Raw genomic sequence first — 24,209 nt, 5'->3', positions numbered from 1 at the left:
CGAGGCAGAGGGCACAGCGGAGGGGCACACGCAGCAGCTGGTGGCCGTGCGGCGCGGGGGTGTCCCACAAGTGGGTCACACTCACCTGTGTCGCACGGTCGCCATTTAAGGCCAAGTGCGCGGGTGGGCGGAGCAGCTGGGAGGCGGGGAGGGAACAGAAGAAAAAAAGGGGCGGGGTCGGCGGTGGTGGCGGGAAGCGGCGAGGGAGGCGGGAAACAGGCCGGTCAAAACCAATAAAACAGGCACAAGTTACAGAAAAAACGCTAAACACGGACAAAAACAGAGAGATACAAACAAGCACAAATGACAGTCAAAGACGCTTGACACGGGCCGAAACTAAGAAAAATAAAAACAAGCACAAATGGTTGTCAAAACACAACAGAGCAACCGGCAGCAGGGTCAGCCGGCAGCGAGGCAAGCAGCGAGGCAGAGGGCACAGCGGAGGGGCACACGCAGCAGCTGGCGGCCGTGCGGCGCGGGGGTGTCCCCTGTTCCTTTCAGATACCTCCCTCTCTGACATTCAACAGGTATTCAGGTTTCCTTCTCTCTTTGTACGTTTGGTGGTTTCATGAGATCCTAATCATGTCTTTCGTTTATGTTTTCAGTATTGTGTACCTGTGCATTTCAGTTCACATCTACCTGTTGCTTCGTTATTTAGGTATTTTTCTTCATTCTCTTGTTCACCACTTGGGGTGTGCACCACTTGTCAGTCCCTTGTTTTCACCCTTTTCACGTTTCACATTTATGATGGTACCTCTGCATCATTAAGAGGGGTTACGTCTTGTTTATAACCTGTGCTGTCCCTCATTTATGGTAGCTAATCATGCATGTGATATAACAGCATGATATAATTCTTGTATTATGAGTTGCATATATACAAACTTTCGTTTTGTTTTTTCAGCGTAGTGGCCCCTGAAGAAGGGACGTGGTGTCCCGAAATGCATCGGGCCACCCTGGAATGGAATGCTTCGTAGTTTTGTACACATGTTAAATTGTAATGTCAGTTTTCGAAAAAAATGCTTGTCTCATGATGTACTTATAATTATGTGATGTACATAGAGGTTCTTCACATGCAAATTGTGTAATAACAAGCAATATTGACTTAACATCAATCGTGTGTTGAAAATTGTTATTGTCTAACTAGGTTGAACACGAATAATTTCAATAGCAGCTAGTATAGGTTGTTGATCTTCACGAAAACTGCACTTGGTAGTGCACACAGTCACTCAAGTGAGAGTTCGCTTTACTTTTAATAAAGAAAAACATGCCTGGCAAGCGTTTATGGGTTTACTACTGTGGATTTCCTCACCATGTCTGCGGAGAAGTCTGCTGTAGTAAATGGAGTGACAGTTACAAGTTGTGGTTTGCCATGTCAGTCTGTGAATGTCACAAACATGCATATTTGTCAGGATTCGCAAACTTTGATTCAACCCTGTGCCACCATGGAAATGTTTGTAGATTTGCCCCATTCAGTAGCTGGAATAGTTTTTTTTCCAAGATGGAAGGGAAAATGATATACCCCAGATTTTGTGAAGTGTGCGCAAAGCGCATTCTCCATGGGAAAAATAATTTAAAAAAACATCTTAAAAACAAGTATTGGCAAAGCCAATAGCCCTAGAGTTGACTGTCAGCCTTTTAGCTTTGTGAATGCTTTTTTTTGGTATAATTTTTATTGGCATATTGGTATACAATACAGAACGATAGAGGCAAACAGTTACATCTCCATAACACCCCAGACCTCAGCACCCCCTTGCTTCTTGCTTACGATCATTTATGGAGCAGGAAAAGTGTGGAAGTAGAAGTAGCGAGAGACACTCCACAAGGGTGCCTAACCCAACTCAGGCATCACAGTTGCGCACACACCTGAGGCATCTGCACAATGGTGACCAGCTAAAACACCCTTTGTCTGTCCCTACCATCGAATAGAAGCAATGTTCATATCAGGACACCGGCCAACTTGCCTAAGAAGGCCTAGCATCAGGAGGCTCCAGTAGGTCCGCAAGCATGGCGTTCCAGGCCTGTAAATCATCAGCTAGTTTGTTATCCCTGTGGCATTTACACATGCAGCTCTCTTCAGCCACTTCCCACTCAGTTATGTCTAGCTTTATTAATGCTTATTTTGTTTTGTCAAGGGTTTTGTAATAATTGAATTTTGGGGGAACTGCTGAGCCCTCTGCAATATATAAAGCAAATACTGGAATAGAAAAGAGGTCTCCCCTGTGCGAGAGCTATTGGCTATGGCAATTTGTTTATCTATGTTGTACACCAGTATGTCTCCTGTTTAGCATGGCTAAAAGTGAGTAGATTGAAGTGTGGTAGATTGGGGTGGACAGATTAAGGGGCATTTGGGTGGGTGAAGTGGGGTACATTGGAGTAGATTCGAGTGGGGTACTTTGGAGCAGGTTTATGTTGAGGGTGATTAAAGTGAGGTAGATTGAAGTAGTTGTATTGGAGTAGTTAGGGGTAGATTGGAGGGGGTAGATTGCCATAGAGTAGTTTGGAGTGGGGTAGAATGTGGTAGATTGGGATATATTGGAGTGTGGTGGATTGGAGTGGGATAGGTTGTGGTATTCTGGAGTGGAATAAAATGTGGTAAATTGGAGTGGGGTAGTTTGGAGTATACAGGAGTGGTATAAAATGTGGTAAATTGGAGTTGGGGTAGGTTGGGTGGGGTAGTTTGGGCTAAATTTGAGTGGGGTACAGTAGAGTTGATTAGATTGGGGCAGGTTGGGGTATATTGGGGTGGGTAGATTGGAGTGGGGAAGACTGTGACAGGTTGGGTGAGGTAGATTGAAACAGGGTACATTGGAGTAGATTGGAGTGGGGTACATTGAAAAGGTTTAAATTGACGTAAATTGGGTAGATTAGAGTAGTTTGAGTGGAGTAGAATGGGTTAGATATGAGTAGATTGGAGAGGGTAGGTTGGGGTAAATTGGTGTGGAGTAGATTTCCATAGAGTAGACTGGGGTGGGGTAGAATATGGTAGATTTGGATAGATTGGAGTGTGGTGGTTTGGAGAGGGGTAGGTTGGGGTAAACTGGAGTGGGACATATTGTGGCCGATTTGAGTGGGTTGGGTGGGGTAGACTGGATTGGAGTAGACTGGGGTAGGTGGGGCGGATTGGAGTAGGGTAGTTTGGGCTAAATTGGAGTGGGGTACAGTAGAGTGAGGTAGATTGGGGTACACTGGAGTGGAGTAGATTGGATTATGGTACATTGAAGTGGGGCAGATCATGGTACATTGGAGTGGGGTAGATTCGAATGTTGCAGATGTGGTAGACTGGAGTGTGGTAGATTGAGCTAGGACAAGTGTAATAAATTGGTATGGTGTAGATTGGGGTGAGGTAGATTAGAGTAGATTGCGGCAAGGTAGATTGGGGTGGAATAGATTGGGGTAGTTGGGGTGGGTAGATTGGGGCAAATGTGGGCAGATGGAGGTGGACTGGATGAACTAGAATGGGTGGGGTAAATTGCACTGGGGTGGAGTAGGGTAGATTGGAGTTGGGTGAAGTGCAATGCAATGAAGAAAGGGAGCAGTAGCGTGTGAAGGAAAGGGGAAAGCAGTGCCATGAAGATGGAGAAGCAGTAGCAACATGGAATACAGAGTTAGTGGTGTTGGGGTGGATTGGATTGGAGTGGATTAGATCAGATTAGATTAGATTGGATTGGATTGGATGGTGTAGATCGGGGTGGGGTGGGGTGGATTGGATTATAGTAAGGTGGTGTGGAGGGGTGTGGATTGGATTAGACTTGACTATAGGGGGTGGGTGGATTGAGTGCGGTGGGCTGATTGGATTGAGTTGGATGGGATGAAATGGCATGGACTGGATTGGGTAAAGTGGGGTGGATTTGGGTGGGGTGGACTGAATGGGGTGGATTGAAATGGGGTCAAGCGGACTAGAGTGGGACAGAGTGAAGTCTAAAGGAGTGTGGTGGAGTGTGTTGGATTGGACTGGATTGGAGTGGGTTGGGATGGACTGAGTTTGGTGGACTGGATGGAATGGATTGAGTAGTGGACTGAAATGGGAGTGGATTAGATTGAAGTGGGGTGGACGGGAGTTGGGTAGATTGGAGTGGGTGTAGTGGAGTAGATTGAATTGGGGCAGATTGAATGGGTTGAGTTGGATTGGACTGGAGTTGCGTGGGGTGGACTGCAATGGAGTGGGTGCGTGGAATAAGTGTGCTGGTCTAAATGAATTGGATTAGAGTGGGGTGAAGTGGATTGAACTGCAGTGAAGCGGGTATAATGGAGTGAGGTGGAATGGAGTGGGTAGAATTGGAGTTGGAGAATTGAATTGGTTTGGTTTGCGGTGAATTGGATGGAGGTGGACTGAATTGGGGTGTGGTGAAGTGGATTGGGGTGGGGTGGATTGGGTGTGTGGATTGGATTGGGGTTGATTGAATTGGATTGGGGTGAGGTCAGGTGGATTTGAATGGGGTGGACTGAAGTGGGGCAACTTAATTTGGATTGGAGCAGGTAGATTGGAGAGGAGCAGATACTCTGGATTGGAGTGGGTCTGATAGGAGGGGGGGCAGGTTGTGTTGATTTGGAGTGGGGCTGAGTAAAGTGGGGCAGATTGTTTTGGATAGGAGTGGGGCAGATTGTTTTGGATTGGAATAGGGCAGACTGGAGTGGGGCAGATTATTTTGGAATGGAGTGTGGTGAATTGGATTGGGGCGAGGTGGATTGGATTGTGCTGGATTCGGATGGATTGGAATGTGTGGGATGGATAGGAGTGGGGTGAATAGGGCAGACTGGAGTGGGCAGATTATTTTGGAATGGAGTGTGGTGAATTGGATTGGGGCGAGGTGGATTGGATTTTGCTGGATTTGGATGGATTGGAATGTGTGGGATGGATAGGACTGGGTGAATTGTTGTGGACTGGAGTGGGTGAATTGGATTGGGGTGAACTAGGTGTGTGGATTGGATTGGGGTAGATTGGATTGGGGTCAGGTGGATTTGAGTGGGGTGGACTGGAGTGGGGCAGATTTATATGGATTAGAGTAGGGTAGATTAGAGAGGAGCAGATTGCTTTGGATTGGAGTGGGTCTGATTGGAGGGGGGTATGTTGTTGCGATTTGGAGTGGGGCTGAGTAAAGTGGGGCAGATTGTTTTGTATTGGAGTGGGGCAGATTGTTTTGGATTGGAATGGGGCAGACTGGAGTGTGGCAGATAATTTTGGATTGGAGTGTGGTGAATTGGATTGGGGTGAAGTGGATTGAATTGGGCTGGATTCGGATGGATTGGATTGTGTGGGGTGGATAGGATTGGGGTTGATTGTGGTGGATTGGAGTGGGGTGAATCGGGATGAAGTTGGTTGATTGGGTTGAGGTGGACTGGATTGGAGTAGGGCAGTTGGAGTGGGGCAGGTTGGAGTGGGGAAGATTGAAATAGGGCAGATTGGAGTGGGACACATTGTTTTGGATTGGGGTATATTGGAGTGGGGGCAGATTACAGTGCGGCAGCTTGTTTTGGATTGGAGCGGGGAATATTTGAGTGGGGCTGATTGTTTTAGATTGGAGTGGGCAGATTGGATTGGGATGAAGTGGACTGTATTGGAGTGGTCAGATTGGAGTGGGGATGAGTGAGGCAGAATGGAGTGGGCATATTGTTTTGGATTAGAGTGGGGCAGATTGTTTTGAATTGGGGTGGGGGAGGTTTGAGTGGGATGAATTGGAGTGGGCCAGTTGTTTTGGATTGGAGTGGGGCAGATTGGAGTGGGCAGATTGTTTTGGACTGGAGTGGGGAAGATTGTTTGGATTGAGTGGGGCAGGTTGTTTTTGATCGGAATGGTGCATTTTAGAGTAGGGCAAATTGAAGTGGGACAGATTGTTTTGGAGTGGGGCAGATTGTTTGGAGATTGGAGTGGGGCAAATTAGAGTGCAGAAGATTGGCGTGGGCATATTGTTTTGGATTGTAGTAGTGCGAATTGAAGTGGGGAAGAATGGAGGGTGGCATATTGTTTTGGATTAGAGTGGGGTAGATTGTTTTGAATTGGAGTGGGGAAGGTTTGAGTGGGATGAATTGGAGTGGGCCAATTGATTTGGATTGGAGTGGGACAGATTGGAGCGGGCAGATTGTTTTGGATTGGAGTGGGGCGGATTAGAGTGGGGCAGATTGGAGTGGGGAAGATTGGATTGGAGTGGGGCAGACTGGAATGGGGAAGAATGGAGTGGGGAGATTGTTTAGGACTGGAGTGAGGATGATTGAAGTGGGGTAGATTGGAGTAGGGCAGATTTTAGTGGCGCAGACTGTTTTGGACTGGAGTGGGGAAGATTGTTTGGATGGAGTGGGGCAGATTGTTTTGGATTGGAATGGGGCAGATTGAAGTGAGACAGATTGTTTTGGAGTGGAACAGATTGTTTGGAGATTGGAGTGGGGCAGAATATAGATTGCAGAAGATTAGAGTGGGGCAGATTGTTTCGGATTGGAGTGGTGCGAATTAAACTGGAGAAGATTGGAGTGGATTGGATTGGTCTGTGGTGGATTCGATTGAGTGGGCCTGATTGGTGTGGAGTGAGGTGGGGTAGATTAGCGTGGATTGGAGTGGGGCGGATTGGGTCGGGTGAATTAGGGTATACTGCACCATTATGTGCTAAAGCATAATTTCAGAAACAACACATAAGAAAGAAACAAGGTAGCTGTGCAGTAAAATAATCCTCATCTTTTGATAAAGCCCCCAAAAGCAAAAACAAAACAAAACTTACATGAAAAGTGAGAAAAGACTTAGCAAAATAAAAAAAAGTTAACTATAGAAAATAAATATTTACAATATTGTTTGTATAGTTGGGCAAGTTTTTGCCAGTCACATGCCTTCAGATTTCTAGGCACTAAAAGTTAAACCAAACAAAATACTAACTCAATCACGTCAGGAGCAGCAAATGGGCACTGATTAAGTTCAATCAATCAGTGCTTGGTCCATGCTCCACAGTGAGATACAGCCATGATGGTAGCCCTGCCTTCACGAATTACAAGTAGAGACCCACGGTAGTCAACAAATGGTAAGGAATACGCATGCTCCAAGCCCTTTTTGTTAATCAAACAGATTCGCAAGCGAGACACGTGCCCTAGCGCACGCTCTCAGAGGCTCAAGCCTAGAAAAGTAGCTCCTAAAAACAAGAGCAGTGGATGTACACAAGTACTTGGTCCATGCTATGGGAATGGTCTAACAGAAGAAGAGGCATGACGCATGCATGCCTTGGCAAACTGCAACTAAGGATATGAGAGCTACATTGCAGCTAACAAATGGTAAGCCTGTGGGCAGGCTGTAGCCCACTAACTGTAAACAAGATGTCTGGAAGAGACAGCACCTGCGCTGTCTAGCCGAGACCTAAAAAAACCCAGAAATTAAAAGAAACAATAGTTTGTGGGCGCAAAAATCCCTAATTGCAATAGTAATTAATCCCTGGCTGGCACTGAAGGGAACTACTTTGAGGATAGATGTGCTCCTTGTGAAAAAGCAGAATGCCATCACTCACACTGACGTCAGCCAATGGCTGAAGTTGGCTGACCCAGTGCCACCAGCTAGGTTTGGGAGGAAGGAAAATGTGAATGAAACAACAACAGACCAAAGGATGAAGAAACCTGTCAGACAGCCCCAAATAGTCTTGGCTTACGCCAAGCATAAAAATGTGCATTTCCACAGCGGGCTCCATTTCCCTATGTTACACTACATAGATTTTGCCGGGGCGTTGATTTGAGAGAGATGTCACATGACATTTCTAGAAATACACGTGGAAATCTGCACCTCGTGCACCTTTTCAGCAGACTGCAAGGAATTTCTTATGAACTGAAGAAATCATGGAAAAGTACTTTGAAGCAGACTTCTCCTCTTGTGCTTCTACGTCTTTTACTTTAGTCGAGCTCAGTGCGTTTTTTCTTCATTTTGAAATGAAAACCCGCAGAACCATTCATTAATAACACCCCAAACAGCAATATGTCCCGATCATTCTCAGGCCCTTCCTTCTGCGCCAGTGCCGCATATTCCAAACACATTTCTATAACAAATGACAGACCGATGGAACACTAAATCCCTGGATTTTTGAAGAACCCCAATCGGGCCCGAGTCGTTCTCCCCATGTCCACACATTTCGAACTGCCTGCGGGGAGGAGACTACAAGGACACTCCCCGAGATCGACAAGAACCCTTATCACTGAGTCAGTCAGGAGAACTTGAGTAATGGAAAGACTTTCTTTCACACTACGAAATAAATTGGCAGGCGGCACTTGGGCTGCATGAAAATAAGGCTTTTGTCTGTCATATAATTGAAGTTGGTTTCAGCAGCCGTCAGGTCTTGCATGCTAGACTTCAAGTGTATTTTTAGGTGTCTTGCTCTTTTGATTAATTTCAGTTATTTTACCTGCTCAGCGAGAAAGAGAAGGCGAGAGAAAAAGCCAGAATGTGCGATATTGAATTTAAATTTAGATATAATCGTCAGTCTTGAAACACGGACCCAGTTAATTTCTCTGGCCTTTTCGGTAAAACTATAATCATTTTAGTAAAGACCACTGGTGGTGTTATTGCTCTGGCAGCAAAGTTTCACATTATTTCAACACAATTTGACCTAGTAAGTCTTTAGTGCACATCAGATTTATAAAAAAACTGGTTCAAACCTATACATAAATGGCATAAAAAACACAGAAAGGGAAAGGATAATGTTGTACTAAAATGGGCCATAATCAGAATAATTTGAAGGTTGACATACTGTTAAACACTGGCACGGGAGGGTAATAAAAGGAGAAACCCAGAGCTGAGAATGGAGAAGGAAAGAAAAATTTTCTCCTGGACCAAAAGGATCACAGAGTTGTCAGGGGATTGCATTATTTTTATTGGCGGCTGGAAAAGCAAGCATTTGCGAAGTCCTATCATGTGGCCTTAATTATTTTCAGAGCTGTCGGCTCCTGGTGCCAAACAATTCCGAGTGCCATGTTTGTCTTCATCCAAATGAGGGTCCTAATTCTGATTTCCTCCCAAGGTTCCCGTGCTGGCAGAGCAAAGATGTTCTCAACGTACAATTAACTAGACAAAAGGTTGGGTGTGAATGGTGGTGAAGGGAGCGACTTCTCTAAAATCTCTCGATTTGATAACTGTATGCAATGGGCCTGCATAGGATGGTAATTTTAACGGACAATCACCATAGTTTATTTCTCATCTGGTCCTTGCAAATAGTCAAGTTAACATTTTATCATTTATTGCTCGGTAACGTGAAGGAAGCCAATGGACAGGATTTTTAGGTCATTTGGTATCTGTTGGGATTCAATAATATGTCCGGGAACAGACTCATCAAGCTGGCCATACTTTGGATCTTGTTCTGCCAAATCCAGGTCCCATTTACTTATGCATTTGAAGTTCTCCAACTGGAGCGGGGTGGTAACTCGCAGAGTCTATGCCTACTGAGGCTGAAAAGAGAAGCTCAAATGGAGATTCACAGACTAAATTCGGAGCTCACCGCATGTCTACGACAAATCTTCATAAATTAGCTGACAAGTTATATCCCATCCATACAATTTGACAGACGCTCCTACTTTTTTACATTGATTGTTTCGTTAAGAGTCTGAAAATGCCGGCTTCTGGGCATTTAAGCGTCAGCAGCTTCAGTGCAATTAAAAGTAGCAGTGTCAAGGAAGAACATCTTCATGATACTACTCACAAATGGCTTTATTTAAAGCAGCAGTTATAGCTGTTAATCCGCAAAGGCAGCAGACGGGCAACCAACATCAATCCAAATTTAGAATGGATAATTAGTGACCATAATGAACAAGCACTGGCAAAGACAACAGGTCATGCCTATGCAAGAGCTTTTTTTTTGCTAATGTCTTTTATCAATGTTGTGCAGCAGTGTGGCTGTGCTGCATGGCTAAAAGTAATGATCTAAAAAATGCCATAACGCAGCCAGCACTTGCCCCGCATCATAGCACTTTTTGGAGGGGGGGAGGATGGGCAAGCAAGGACTAGGGAAGAGGGTGCGGATATGGGCAGACACGACAACAAGGGGTGGGGGGCAGCAACACATAGAAAGAGAGGGTGGGAGAGGAAGATGCGGCTGGGAGAATGGGTGGGTGGGAGGGGGAAGATGAACTATGGACAAGTAACAGTGGGAGAAGAAGAAATAGTACCTCATTCACAGTGCGAGCATTAGACGGACACTGCTTGGTTCCTGCTCTACAGAAAGAAAAGGAAGTGACGCTGGCACACACTGCCCAATTAGATGAATGACAATGAAGCCAACAAATGGTAAGTAATGGCTGGGCTCCAAGCCCTTCACAGTAAACAATACCCCTAGCTAAGTCAGCGTATGCGCTGCCAGCAGGCGATACCTAAAACTCACAAAATATTTAATGCCATCACAAATTGTGCTGCATCAGGCTGCATAATTTACCTTTTCTTGACACATAGTTTAGTCAACTGTACTGCATAATTTGGTCCTCTCCTGCCGCTTAATTCCATTGGCCCTGCATAGCTTTCAGATGATGTACACACATTTGTCGATCCATAGAACTTACACAAACTAGAATATTTAGAGAAAATGTTCTGCGATGTGTCGCCAATGGGTGAGGAGTGCTATTAAATGCAACTAAACCCCTGCTGCTATCTTTATCTAGGCATGCTGCTTATGTTCTACTTGATCGCTTGTTAAGCAGCTCACAACTATAGCAAATTCCTAAAATGCAGCTAATTCGGGATGCCAGAATTGATCTTTGAAAACCACTGCTTACAAATCTTGTGCCCTTTATCATCTGGTGCACACATAATGCACATTGAAGCTGGAAAATAAGGTTAATGAATAAATGTCTTTATGGAGATCTGTGTGAATTGAGCAATGCCAGAAACGTATGGAAGGAGTTTTTTTACTTCAGCACTTGGTTTTCATATCACGTATTTATTTAGTGATAAAACAATGCCTCTTTGTAACCACATCCCATGCAAAGAGTATAGAACAGGGGATGGCTATGTGCGCGCTGTGCGATAGTTTGAATAGTCCACATATCTACTAGGCTATGCTCAATACTCAGCCGGCATTTTGACTTGGTTTTGGCCAATGTAGTGGACAGAAGGTCATTAAAAGGCCCCCCCTTTCATAATGCAAAGTAAGGCAGTAAGTAGCCTAAGGTTACCCGCTAGTGTGACATCAAATTAATGAAAAACAAACGCCTGAAATTGCCTTTTCAGGATTTGGGAAGAGCTCTAGCTAGCAAAATTTAATTTTGCTTGGGTAATATTTTGGAGGTTTGGGGGATTGTTGGTAGTCTGTGGGTTTGATCAACTTGTAGGCATCCAACAGGGTGGTGACTCCCACCAATTTACACATCTGGTTGTCTGGGGATGTCGGAATAAAATCATATGATTTGCTAAACAGATCTGTATGTTATATCTTCCAAAAGAGTAGGTAAAATTACATTTGTGTTCATGTTTAACCTAACTTTTGACCTTTCACAGAATAAAACTTAGTAACGCAGTAATGAAAAAGGCCATTGTCTTTTTTATATCAAATAACAGAAATCTACATTACACAAATAAATGGATTTGACCAGTGTGCGCATCAGTAGACCCTAAATAAATATTCTTCTGTGAGACGTTGTGCCTTATTCCGAGCAAGGCCGACTGAAATGTATAATACATCAATGTATCCTGCTTAATTCTCATAGTTTGGGTTACAGGCATATGCATAATTGTATTTGCATAACTGTGCTCCTCAGGCACTTACACTTTTTTTCATGTAGTTTTCCCCTGTAGGAATCCAAAAATGTCCCAAGAAAAAAAAAAGTTGAAACCATCCCTACTAAACAACTTAAGTGCTTGTTTTTAATTTCCAGGAGTAAGAACCACTCGCAGAAAAACCTTTGCAAAAGGGGTAATTGGCCTGTAATAGATCCGGGGTTTGAATTTTAACATTTTTTTTTTAATGTTTAAATGTGTTTCTTCAATTCCTGAGAAAAGAAAAATGATGTAATCAGAGTATTACAAAAAGGCCTTAGACTGAAAAACTCATGTTTAACTATTTCTTTTTTTTGGTTCGGAAAGTGATGGTTTAACAATTAAAACAAATATATAAAGACAAGGAAGAAAATGGTCACCTAGGAACAGTGCTTGAATTGGGAAAATAGAAGGGTAGGTATCCTGTACCAGAATACATGCTTGTTCCTGAGAAGTGCCAGTACTCTCCAATGAAAAAGTATTACGTCACTCTTGAAAAGTGCAGGTACTCTCCTTCTCAAAATGAAAACGTGTCGGTACTCAGTACTGGACAGTACCGGCCCATTTAAAGCACTTTCTAGGAAGCCTAAACCAGGTTGGGTGAGAAAGGTTATTGGTAAAATTCTCATTGTTATCCCTTGACTTTCTTTTCTGCCGACAAAAACAGCCAACGAAAATTTCTGCCATCAGGTTTGAGCAGTGTTAAAAAAAACATGATAAGCCGGCCTGAAGTCTCCAGGGACATCGTCCACAAGAACATTGTAAATGAATTAATTTGGGCTGGAAGTTCATTGACAGTTCTGCAGCGAATGCCAGCTGCTTTCAAAAGGATTTTCAAATATATTAGAGGGATGTGTTTATTTGTTGACTGGGGTTTGCATCATTATGGGGAAATGGAGACAGCTTAGTGGTGTATCTGCTATTCATTTTGAAGTCATCTGCTGTCCCCTGAAGTGATGGGGCCCATGTGAGCTTGGAACTCACACCAGCTAAAGGTGACGTCGCTACACAGTCCCTTCTCTTGTACCAAATGACGCTTCTTAAGTAGAAGTTGCTGGGTCAGGGCAGGATGAGTGCAGAACGTAGGCCTGGAGATGGATGCATTGGGGAAATCAAACCATATTCATAAAAAGTTATTCAATCAATATGAACTTTATTCGACTTTTGAGAAAAACCATAAAAGTACAACAGATCACAATATACACATCAGTTAAATTAGTAAAAATTCAACCTGAGATCCCGTAAAACAGCTACAAGTAAAAATGTAAAATAAATAGATCCTAATAATTTTTTTTTTGCATAAACTGGCTGTGAATCAGTGCTCCAGAGGCTGGTATTGGTAATCTCAACTTTTTCTAAGCCTAGCAGCGACTTTTGAAAGCTAGGAACGTTAAGAACAATATCACCAGAGAGCATTTGTAAGAAGACCAAAGCTGGGCAGACCAGGGGGAAGTTAGCCCTTTTTAAAATGGGATGAATATAAATCTTCCTGGGCACAACAAAAAAACTACAGATTATGATTCAATGCAGTATGTCCTGTGGAGACTTACCGTCGCAGCCACAGAGCAAGAAAGTATGGCCCCTATTCATCCCACTAGGGTAAGCTAAAAGAAAGGCAAAAAGGTCTAGCCGGAACCTAGTTAGTAAAAACCGGTCATATCTACTTTTTACCCATAAAGTTATTATGTGCGTCCCAGTTGAGAAGGAAAGGAGATTGTTTGGCATAACTAGGGAGCATCATGACACATGCTAACATTTACAAACAAGGAAAAAAAACTGATGCGACCAGCCTTGACCGCGCAATAGTGCTTTTTAAGGCATGTTGCATGGAGCATTCTCTGCTAATTGTTAAAACAAAAATGCAAGGGAGGAGGTATCAGAAAAAAATAGTACCTCAATCACAGCTGAGCAGTGCACTGGCACTAATCAAGTTAAATCGATCTGTACTTAGTCCGCGCACCTTAGAAAGGAAAGGAAGTGGTGTTTGACCTGGACTGGTCAATTAGGAGGCAGTAAACAAGAGTGAGCCTGAAACCAACATATAGTAAGCATTGGGTGGAATCCAAGCCCTTTATTGTCAACAATACTCTTGCAAGCAAGAGCACGGGCTGCGCATGAGCTATCAGAGGCTCTACCTAACAAAAGATACTATTTACTTTAAAAAAGAATGATTTAATCTTAGAATGTTGTCACTCATCTGTTATACGGATAAAGAATCCATGTATCAATCATAAACTTTAAACCTAAAGGTATAAAGATTCAAAGAACTAGAGCTACCCGCGTGGCAGTGAATCTCTTTCTAGAAACCGATGTATCAAAGAACACATTTCTTCTGCTCGGTATAATAGACCATAAGCAACTGATTATGATACAACAGGGACAAAAATCTGCGTTTCTTTTCGCTAAGGCTGACAAATTAGCCTCTTATGTATTGATCACTTTGTAGCTATATTTAGCCCACTAAGTTGCTGTTTTGGCATTTAACTCCTTCGCTGCTAGGCCTCACCCTGTTATTCAGGGTAGTTCATGCTTCGTCCCCTGTAACTTGTTGTCTACCTAAGGTATCCACGCCCAATTTCCGTCCTTTTCTTCCAACATCTTGAGGATTCTAAAGGTACTTAAGGTTTGTGGATTACCCTGGAGAGAACCGAGAAATAAGCCAGAATACAGCAATTTTTTTTTTTATTAAATGGGGAAAAAAGTGCTGCAGTAGAAAGCGTCTGGTTTTTTACCCTGCAAAAGGTATCAACATATGGATTGTGGTGCTAAAATAACCACCCTCCCAGCTTTCAGGAACAGGCAGACTTTTGTCAGAAAACCAAGATTTTCTACACAGTTTTGGCACTTTCCTAGGAAATTGCCTATTTTTCCTATTTTTTGTGCTTTCAACCTCCTTCCCGTTAGTGGCAGGGATGGGTATGAAAACAAAAATGGACCCCAGAAAACTATAGATTTCTGAAAAGTAGGCAAAATTCTAAATTCAGCAAGTGGTCATTTGTGCAGATCCTTCCAGGTTTTTCTATAGAAACCAACAAATGAAATAAAAACATATTGAAATTGAGTTGAAAAAACAGCCATTTGTGCCAACGTATTCACCTGTAACTTCTTTTAAGTATGACTTTTGAAAGCAATATAGCGTTACTCAGGGATGTGGAATTCCTATAGCCCAATGCCCGGGACATATTGTTTGGGGTCAAGGCAACAAGTTTTCATGTGTACTTTGTCCTCAGGGCAAGTATGCCCAACCCCCTACAACACAATCCCTTTGGCTGCTAGTTTACAGTACCAAAATACAGATCAGAGAAAGGCATTGCCTGCAGTTAAGGTAATATTTGTGTCCAAGTGTTAATGCTGGTAGAACTTGTATTTATGGTTTATTAATGCAAAGCCTTTATTATTAGGGTGAGCGCTCTAAGTAAATGTTGTAAGAACAGACTGCACTAATGACAGTGGTTCCAGTACAAAAATGTGTACACACGCTTTCAAGGTTTAGCAAAATGAGGCTAAGTATAATGCTCCCAGAATGCTCTCTGGTTAGATGCAAATATTTGCGGAAGCTTGAAAGCAAGATTGAGGATTCTTTGCTTTCAAAATAAAATGTTCACAAAAAAAAGGTAAAAACATTTCGCTAAACCACTAGCAACTTTTTGGTACCATCTCTTTGCAGCATCATTTAGTAAGATGTGTTGATGTATGATAGTATTTCCTAAAAATATTCATAATAGAAAATCAGTGTAAGCAGTTTTGAGAAGATTATGAAAACATAAAAATAAACAAGCATTGGTAAAGCCAGTAGGTCTAAAATTGTTGTGCAGCCTTTTGGTTTTGCCAATGCGTGACTTGTTTTGGATTGGTTTTTGTAAAGCCTTATTAGTGTGGGACCTGCCTGGCCCTCACCATTATAACAAACATTGGCAAAAGCAAAAATTGTTTTGGTATCAAAAAGAACACATTGCCACAGTAGTTCCTGGCACTGAACAAATGAGTGTGTGTCGATATGCTCCTTGTGAAAGAGCACAATGCAGTCACTCACAGTGAAGCTAGCCGATAGACAGACATAATTTTAATGAACACAAGAGGTCATATGTAACACCAGACCTTATTAGGGGACCAATTATTAAATAAATTCTCAAAAGTGCACCCGTGTCCTTGCATTAAGTGCAGAATACAGCTTTCGGGAATTCACAAGACTTTACAGAAGTAGGCCAAGAAAATAGTACTACTAGAAAATATTTGTGAACTGCATTTTAGCATGAGGAAATATGCAGGTGTAGATTTGCTCATGCAAAAACCTGAGTCTTCGCAAGTTCACTTTCCCTTAAACCACTTTTTTCCCAACCCTCGAAAAAGTTTTATGTCTGCCATTCTCAGGAATACATTTCCAGCCTTTCTCATTCTGGGGAAAAATTAGTGAACAGTTGGGGAAACCCTTAAAACATGCAATTTAATAGGCTTACACAGACACAAACGGGCATTCCAACCCTGGAACTGTTGCTTACCATTACCTTCAGCCCCAGTCTGTAGATCTGCGGAAATGTGGCAACATAAGGGAATTGCTAGTATTCAAACTCTACTATGGAAGGAGTCCTGGCATAATCACAGAGGTTATTTCAGAGCTCTTATACAATGAGATTGCTGCCATGATTTGTTGCTGCATTGCATGGCACAAAAGGGACAAGTGGATTTTGTTACCGGACAAGTAGATTTATGAAGCAACCTGCCCCAAGGACAAGTAGATATTTTATCAAATTCCACACCCCTGCATTACATTTGTTGGACCGTTCTGGGTGCAGGGATATATAGGAGGTTCACCAAGAATCAGAAGTACCCAGAGCCAATAATTGAGCTGTGTTTTGCAATGGTTTTTCATTGTGTACCGAATATATAGCAATTTATTTGGTAAACTATAAATAGTGGAAAATAGGTACCAAGGAAACCTATTTATTTCCAAAATGGGAACAAAATGTAAGGGTTAGAAGCAGTGGTTATTTGCACATATCCGAAATTGTGGGTACCTATACAAGCATGTGAAAATTACTTCTTTTTCACACATTGTCTTACATTTGAAAGGCAGAAATGCAAATAAAGTTGATTGGGATAACACTTGTTCTACTATTGTGTGCTCCCTATATCTCCTGACAAAAATGGTACCTCACTTATGCGGGTAGGCCTAGTGCCTAAGACAGGAAACGACCCAACACGCAACGTGGACACCCCTAGCTGTGGATTTTGGACCCTAGCTCAGCCGGCATATGGGGAAACCTAGCAAACCTATACATTTTTTGAAACTAGACACCCAGGGAACTCCAGAATGACGTGATTTGTGTGGCTCTCACTAGGTTCTGTTACCCAGAATCCCTTGCAAATTTCAAAGTTTGTAAAAAAAAAAAAAAAAACTCACATTTCTGTGATGGAAAGTTCTGGAATCTGTGGGGAGCCACACACTTCCACCCACCCAGCATTCCCTAAAGTTTCCCAATAATATTGGTACCTCACTTGTGTGGGTAGGTCTAGTACTTGCGACAGAAAACGGTCCAAAACGCAACGTGGACACATCATATTTTTCCAATGACAACTGACCCTTTGTCACGATTCACTCCCTGTGCTCTCGTTCCCACCACCAGGGGCCGAAATGTGGGGCTTTCCAGTATTCTAAAATGCTTTCAGACACACCCCTGTTTGCATATCCTGACTTCCAGGCAGTTGGACATCATTTACGAATTAACTTTCATTCCCAATCCATGCCGGGTTTTGTGGAAGTCAGTCTGCTCATGCTGGAAACTCCATTACCTATAATCTCCTGCTCACTGCTTTGTCTCTAGCCCTGCAGGCCAAGGATGGGTGGAGGAATTCAGCTCACTTGTGGCTGGCAGCTGCTACCCTGCTCACACCTGATACGCATGAGTACTGTGAGCTCTTTTAAGCCCCAGCTCCCTTCAGCCCAGTGTTGGTCATTGTAGCTGTATCCCGTTGAGACCAATCCTTGTTCAAGTGTTTCCTGAGCCTTTGATATCCTTGTTACCAGTGTTCCTGAGATTTAGTTATTCCTTGTTTTTGAGCTCCTCCTGTTTTCCTTATTCCTGAATTAGCACTGCCTGCAGTGCTCCCTTGACTTCTGAGCCTTAGCATCCCTTGTTCCTGAACTGCAGCAGCTTCCCTCCTCCTAAACTAGTACTGTCTGCAGTGCTACATTAACTCCTGAGCCTTAGCTCAATTCTTGTTCCTGCCCCAGCACTGCCTTCAATGCGACTTTGTTTTCTTGATTCCTGAACCTGCACTATTCTAGTATACCTGTGTAGCCTCCCCTTCTGTATATCCTTTTCCAGTCCCTGCCTTTCTTCCCATTTCCTTGGTTCCAGTTCCTAGTTTGCTTTCTATTCTGCTGTCTTGCTTCTGTTGCCTTGTATGTTTGTTACCTGCTTTCTGCCAAGTGTGCAGTGATTTCCTTCCTTTCCTGTTAAGCACTCCTCCTTACTAGCTCCTTGTCTATTGTGCTTGTGTTTAGTTCTACCCCCTTGCTGTTACTGCCTTGCGTGTTCCTGTTTGATCGCCAGGATCAGTGGGTGCAGCTGACTACCTAGGTGGTGTTTCTTGTTCACTGTGAGTATTGTCTTTGAGTTGCATTCATAACATCACCATAGGTATAAGCTCCACAGACCCTGCCTTTGCATGCATATCATATATGTGGATATTTGCAGTCAGTATCTGAAACAGCAATTGTGGGTGAGAAACTTACTGAGCTTCAGTCTTACCGTGTGGAGCTCCTAAGTGCTTTACCCCACACTCCCCTTATTTTTTAATCTTGTTTCATATAAATGTCTTGCACATTCGTCCTGGTTGTAGTTTTTCTAAATGCCAAATTACTTCATAAGTGCCTGTCCTGTCTGGGTCTTAGCCATCTTGTTCACTTGTACAGGCTTCTCCTTTGGATCCCTTTTCCTCCTCTGACTTCTTATATGATTCTGGGCAGCGCTGTACTCCTCTCTGTGTACGTTTTCCACCCCATTCCTAGTCCTTGCCCAAATCCCTGACTGTGTTCCTGACATAGTCCTGGAAAGTCACTGACAGCCTAGCTATGTATTTTGCACCCCAGCTCTGCCGGAACATAAGGAAACCTAGAAAACATACACATTTTTTAAAACTAGGCACTCAGGAGAATCCCGAATGGGGTGATTTGTGTGGCTCTCTGCAGGTTCTGTTACCCAGAATCCCTTGCAAACCTCAAACTTTATCCCCAAAAAAACATATTTTCCTCACATTTCTGTGATGAAAGGTTCTGGAACGTGTGGGGAGCCACACACTTCTGCCCACATAGCATTCCCAGAAGTCTCCCAATAAAAATGGAACCTCATTTGTGTGGGTAGGCCTAGTATCTGCGACAAGAAATGGCCTAAAACGCAACGTGGATACATCACATTTTCCAATGAAAACTGACCCTTTTTTCACAATGTGCCTAGCTATGTATTTTGCACCCGAGCTCTGAGGGAACATAAGGAAACCTAGGAAACCTATACTTTGTTTTTAAGTAGACACCCAGGGGAATCCAGGATGGGTGACATGTGTGGCTCTCAACAGGATCCCAGAATCCTGTGTAAACCTCAAACTTTCTAAAAAAAATAAATAATAATTTCTCAGTCAATCCCTTCGACTGTCCCGAATTGTGAGGAAAGGTGAAGGAGTTTTGTTGCTTCTGTGTCACCTCTAACACCAATGGCAAGACAGGTGGCAAGCCAAAGGCTCCCCTTATATTGCTGCCTGTGGTGAGGACCCCCTTTGAGAGGGTGTGTATTAACGTTTCTGCTCTCCTAGACCCACCTACTGCCTTTGGCAATAAGTTAATTTTGGTGGCAGTAGACCATGTCACCAGATACCCTGAAGCTATTCCCCATAGAGCAGTTACTGCTGCTGCAGTACCTAGTTTCAATAGAACAAGGGGACCCGAATTAATGGCTGAGGACCACGGGTTTCAATACTTTATAAGAACAGAGGTCCTTAGCATTTAGAAAAATCAGTAAGAAAATAGCATATAGAACACAATAGGCTACTATATAGTTCCAATGTCCAGCCGGACATGGATTTTATTTTGGAAGATATTCAAAAGGATAGAATCATGGATATCTGAACAACAACAGTTGTAGTAGGGCACAATCCTGTACCATACTGTGGGGGGATTAGGAAGGGAAGGACAAACAACAGATAAGGGTTTACAGGCAAAGACTGAGCAAAATGGCCACTTGTCAATCAGTATCAGTAAGTATAGCCACAGTGGAAGACACAACAAATTATACACAATGGTCAATTGTGAAACCACTAGAAGAGGTCGACGTTTCGATCCCTTGCTCAAAATTATGCGGGATCATCATCAGGACATAAACATAATATTTGCCTGGTATATACTAATAACGCCTCCAAAGTGAGGCAATATCGTGCGTTATGGAAGACGAGGATCAGTTCTTTCCTCGCTGGGTTTAACGCTTACGGGCAGGAACCAATACCGCAGTAGCTTAGTACAACCTTTAGGGTGTACCCGTCCGGGTAATGCGGGCAGCGGAGATGGTCTCCAGGGTTTTCTTTAGTGAAGGGTGCGGTCAGAGATTAAGGCCGCAGGTATGCGTGGGCAGCAGCTGCAATGTGCTGTTGGCGGAGAGTCAGCAGTCTGCTCTTGATACTCAGCTCGATGGCAGGGTATGCTCAGACGTGAGTCCCTTGCTCACTTTGCCACTGGATTCAAGCAAGCCTGGCTGAGACGGCTGAAATGCCAGAAAACCGGTCCTAGGAAGCTTGTTTCCGGTCCAGGGAAGGCATGGCTTGGCAGTTCGTGCTGGACTGTTCCCATGAGGCAGAGGGTCAGACTGATTTGTATATAGCCATGTCTGAACTGGGGTGGCAGAGTGGGCTAAAGAACGGTGATGGATTAAACCCAGATCTTTTGACTGGGTGTGAGAGTTTGATTGATTTGGATGCTCCGTCCATCACCACCCCCTTTTGTACCGCTTCCTAAGAACATCATTTAAGATAGGGGCACAATGTCTGCATATGTAAAAGCCATGTGGGATGAATGTGGAGTAACTTATAAGTTCACTACCCCTTACCATCCCCAAGTGAATGGTCACATGGAGGGATTCAATAAGACCAAGTAGAGTATGACTATGGGTTTACCTGAGAAACTCAGAATAAAATGGGATGTTCTCCAACCATGCCTACTGTATGTATACAGGGAAGTTCCTCAGAGAGGAGTAGGTTTTCGTTCGTTTAAACTACTCTTTGGACACCTTGTAAAAGATACCTCAAGTTTGGTGAGAGAAAGTTGGGAGAATTCTCTCAAAGAACCCAAGCAACATATATTGGACTATGTGCTAGGCCTCTGCTCCAGAAAGGCTAAGAATGTGGAGAAAGCAAACAGAAATGTGGAGGCCAGCCAGGAGCTGGTCAAGCACTGGTATGACCAGAAGTCCTCCATTGTTGAGTACCAACCTGGACAACTGTTGTGGGTTTTAGAGCCTGTGGCCTCCATGGCTCTCAGAAACATATGGACTGGGCCTCACCCTATCTTGGAAAAGAAGAGTGAAGTCACATATTTGGTGGATTTAGGGACACCCTCACAGGGCGATACACGTGAATAGACTCAGCTCCATCATGACATAGCAATTAGCACAATCCTCATGGTGACAGATGGGGAAAAGAGGAGGAAAGTGAACTTTTTCCTTACCCACTGTCTACAAATGTCAAAGTTGGCTCACTGGGGGGAGTAGTTATCCCTTCTACTTTAACAGAACAACAGCAGACAGACCAGTTTATAACCCTCCCAGTCAGTTTGCTAGTCTTTTTCACTGTCCCCAGGTCTAGCAACAAGGTGTATCCATGATGTGGACACAGGTGACAGCTTGCCTGTCAAAAGTAACATTTACAGACTGTCATACCAGGTCAAAACTAGCATTAGAGCTCAAACTACAAAGATGCTAGAGTTGGGGGTGATTGAGCCCTCTATAAAAGTCCATGGGCTAGCCAGGAACTTCTGGTGCCCAATCCCCACTTCAAGGGAGGAAAACCAGAAATTAGATTTAGTATGGAAGTCAGAGGCTTAAATGCAGTCACCAAGACCGATAGCCACCTGATGCAAAGAACTAGGGGGCTCACTGACAAATTGGGAGATGCTAAATATCTGAGGACCTTGAACCTGACTTTCAGGATATTGGCATGTAGCCCTCCCACTAAGATCCAAGGAGAGATCTGCTTTTTCAAATTCTGAAGGCCACTTTCAATTCAAATGGATGCCCTTTGGGCTGAAAAATACATCTGCCTCCTTAAAGAGGTTGATGAATAGAGTACTCTCAGATCTGGAAGACTTTAGTGCAGCATAACAGAATGATATTGCTGCATTTATTACCACCTAGGAGGATCACCTGGTCACCCTCAGTAAAGTGCTTCAAGCCCTTTAACAGGCAGGGCGGTCTATCAAGGCAAACAAACACCAGATAGGGCAAAGTGCTGTTTGTATCTGTGCCACTAAGTAGGTGTTGGCCGTGCAAAACCTCACCAGGCCAAAATCCAGACACTTTTAGCCTAGGAAGCTCCTAAGACAAACTCAAGTCAGAGCCTTTCTTCGGCTGACTGGGTACTACAAAAGATTTGTCAAAGGTTATGGTAACATAGTGGCACATTTGACCACGCTAACCTCCAAGAAACAGCACAGAAAAATCATCTGGAGTGACCAATGTCAAAAGGACTTTGACGCCCCAAGGGTAACTTTGTGCTCAGCACCTGTCGTAAAGGCAACTGATTTTAGCAAAGAGTTTGTTGTCCAAACTGATGCTTCAGAACATGGGCTTGGGGCAGTACTATTACAGTACCACTGAAAGGGAAGCGTTTGCTGTGGTTGGTCCCTGAAGAAGCCGAGACCCTTCCTGTTTGGGACACACTTCAGAATGTACACTGACCACAGACCTCTCAAGTGGTTGATGCAGATGAGAGAAGAGAACAACCAACTGCTGAGTTAGTCCATTTCCCTATAGGGTAAGGACTTTACAGTGGAAAACAGGAAGCCACTCAGGATGTTTGTCGGCTGACCTCCAGAAACCAACACCAGAGCGATCAAAGCTGAAGAAGCCCATTCCAGCCAGACAGTAGCCACTTTCTTTGAGGGACATCAATACCTGTGGCCAAAGTTGCCCCACCTTATCCTTGGACTGAGGAATGACCGCAAGGAAACCCCTGTCCACTACACAGCACCCAGAGCATCTTTCAGCATCCTCAGCACCCTGCATCCCCAGTATCAGGACCACTTTATTGAAGTCCATGGCAGTCTTGATGTAAAGTATGGAACTGTACATGAGATTGCTTTGGTGACCAAGTAACTGTCCAAATACTCCTTAGTGGCCGACCCATGCCCTTCCGTGATGGATTTGGTCACCCCACTCGAGCCAGAATAGCCAATCACAACTCTTCCAAACTTTTCAAAAGTTTCTAAACTTTCCGGTTACCCAAGCCTGTTTGCCCTTTTAAATAAAACATGTGATTTACGTTTTACTTAAAAATCTATATCTCCGGAAACCCTCCAATGGATATTTCTCGTCTTGGCGTCTAAAACGTTATAAAAATATAATCGATTTTTATAAATTGGTGTCAGATTTGTTTTGTGTTGAAGCAACTTTCTTATTATTTTGTTTGGTGCTTCTAAACACTAGGTCCTTTGTTTATGTTTGCTGATCGAAGCTACAGCTACCCTGGGTAGAGCTAAAGGTTTTACAAACCAGCCGGAGTGAACCAAGCCCGTTTTGTGAGTGTATTATTTGGTAAGGTCGCACAACCACAGCTTATAAAACACCACAATCCTCAAATCTACTAACTGAACATAAACACACCCTATCAAACTAGCATACATTACCAATCAATGGAAATATACAGAACCTTACGAAAAGGACGCTCAGATCAAAAAAGTTGATGGTAAAATGCGCTCTGCAAATGCCGAAAACATAATACATTTCAGAAGGAAACAATCCATGCATGAATTTGAAAAGTAAGTCGTGTATACAGAACTCCGTGACCTTCTAAATATTCATTGAGCGTAGACAAAATTAGTCCTGCTACTGTGCGCATGTACAAGTGTACATTGAAACAAAGCATAACAAATTGCAGCTCAGCCCGAAACAACAATTTTTTCTTTGAAGGAGAATGAAAAGCCGTTGGTGAATTTTCAGCGGAGATAAAGGGATTACAGCAAAGTCAGCCTCCAGTGTCGCAGTCTCCGTGGTGTGAAACCAGCTCTAGTGAGCAAAATGTAGTGCTGTTTTGCAAAGGATGACAAGTTGAAATCATGTGGCCTTGAGGAGACCGACACGTTGTGCTAATGATGTATCTTATGTCAACAACTATGTCATTGTAAAGAAGTGCTTCCATCTTTAGGGAGGGAGCTGAAATTCGCCTGGCAGTAACAAAGCCCGGGTCATCTATACCATCCACAGCCCGAGAGCCACAAAAACAACGACATGAATACACTTTCCACATGAGCGCAAAA

The 24,209-nt window shown here is 43.5% G+C and overlaps 1 protein-coding gene across 18 annotated transcripts in view; it reads right to left on the bottom strand.

Moving 5' to 3' along the window:
- The window catches only part of EPB41L3 (erythrocyte membrane protein band 4.1 like 3), an 860,969-nt gene that overhangs the window by 321,127 nt on the left and 515,633 nt on the right, over window positions 1–24,209 (bottom strand). The gene's annotated exons all lie outside the window — the stretch shown is intronic.

The sequence above is a fragment of the Lissotriton helveticus genome, chromosome 4_1, assembly GCF_964261635.1.
Source record: "Lissotriton helveticus chromosome 4_1, aLisHel1.1, whole genome shotgun sequence".
Taxonomy (NCBI): Eukaryota; Metazoa; Chordata; class Amphibia; order Caudata; family Salamandridae; genus Lissotriton; species Lissotriton helveticus.
The sequence above is the reverse complement of the archived record's forward strand: the minus strand, read 5'-3'. Positions and strand labels throughout refer to the sequence as shown.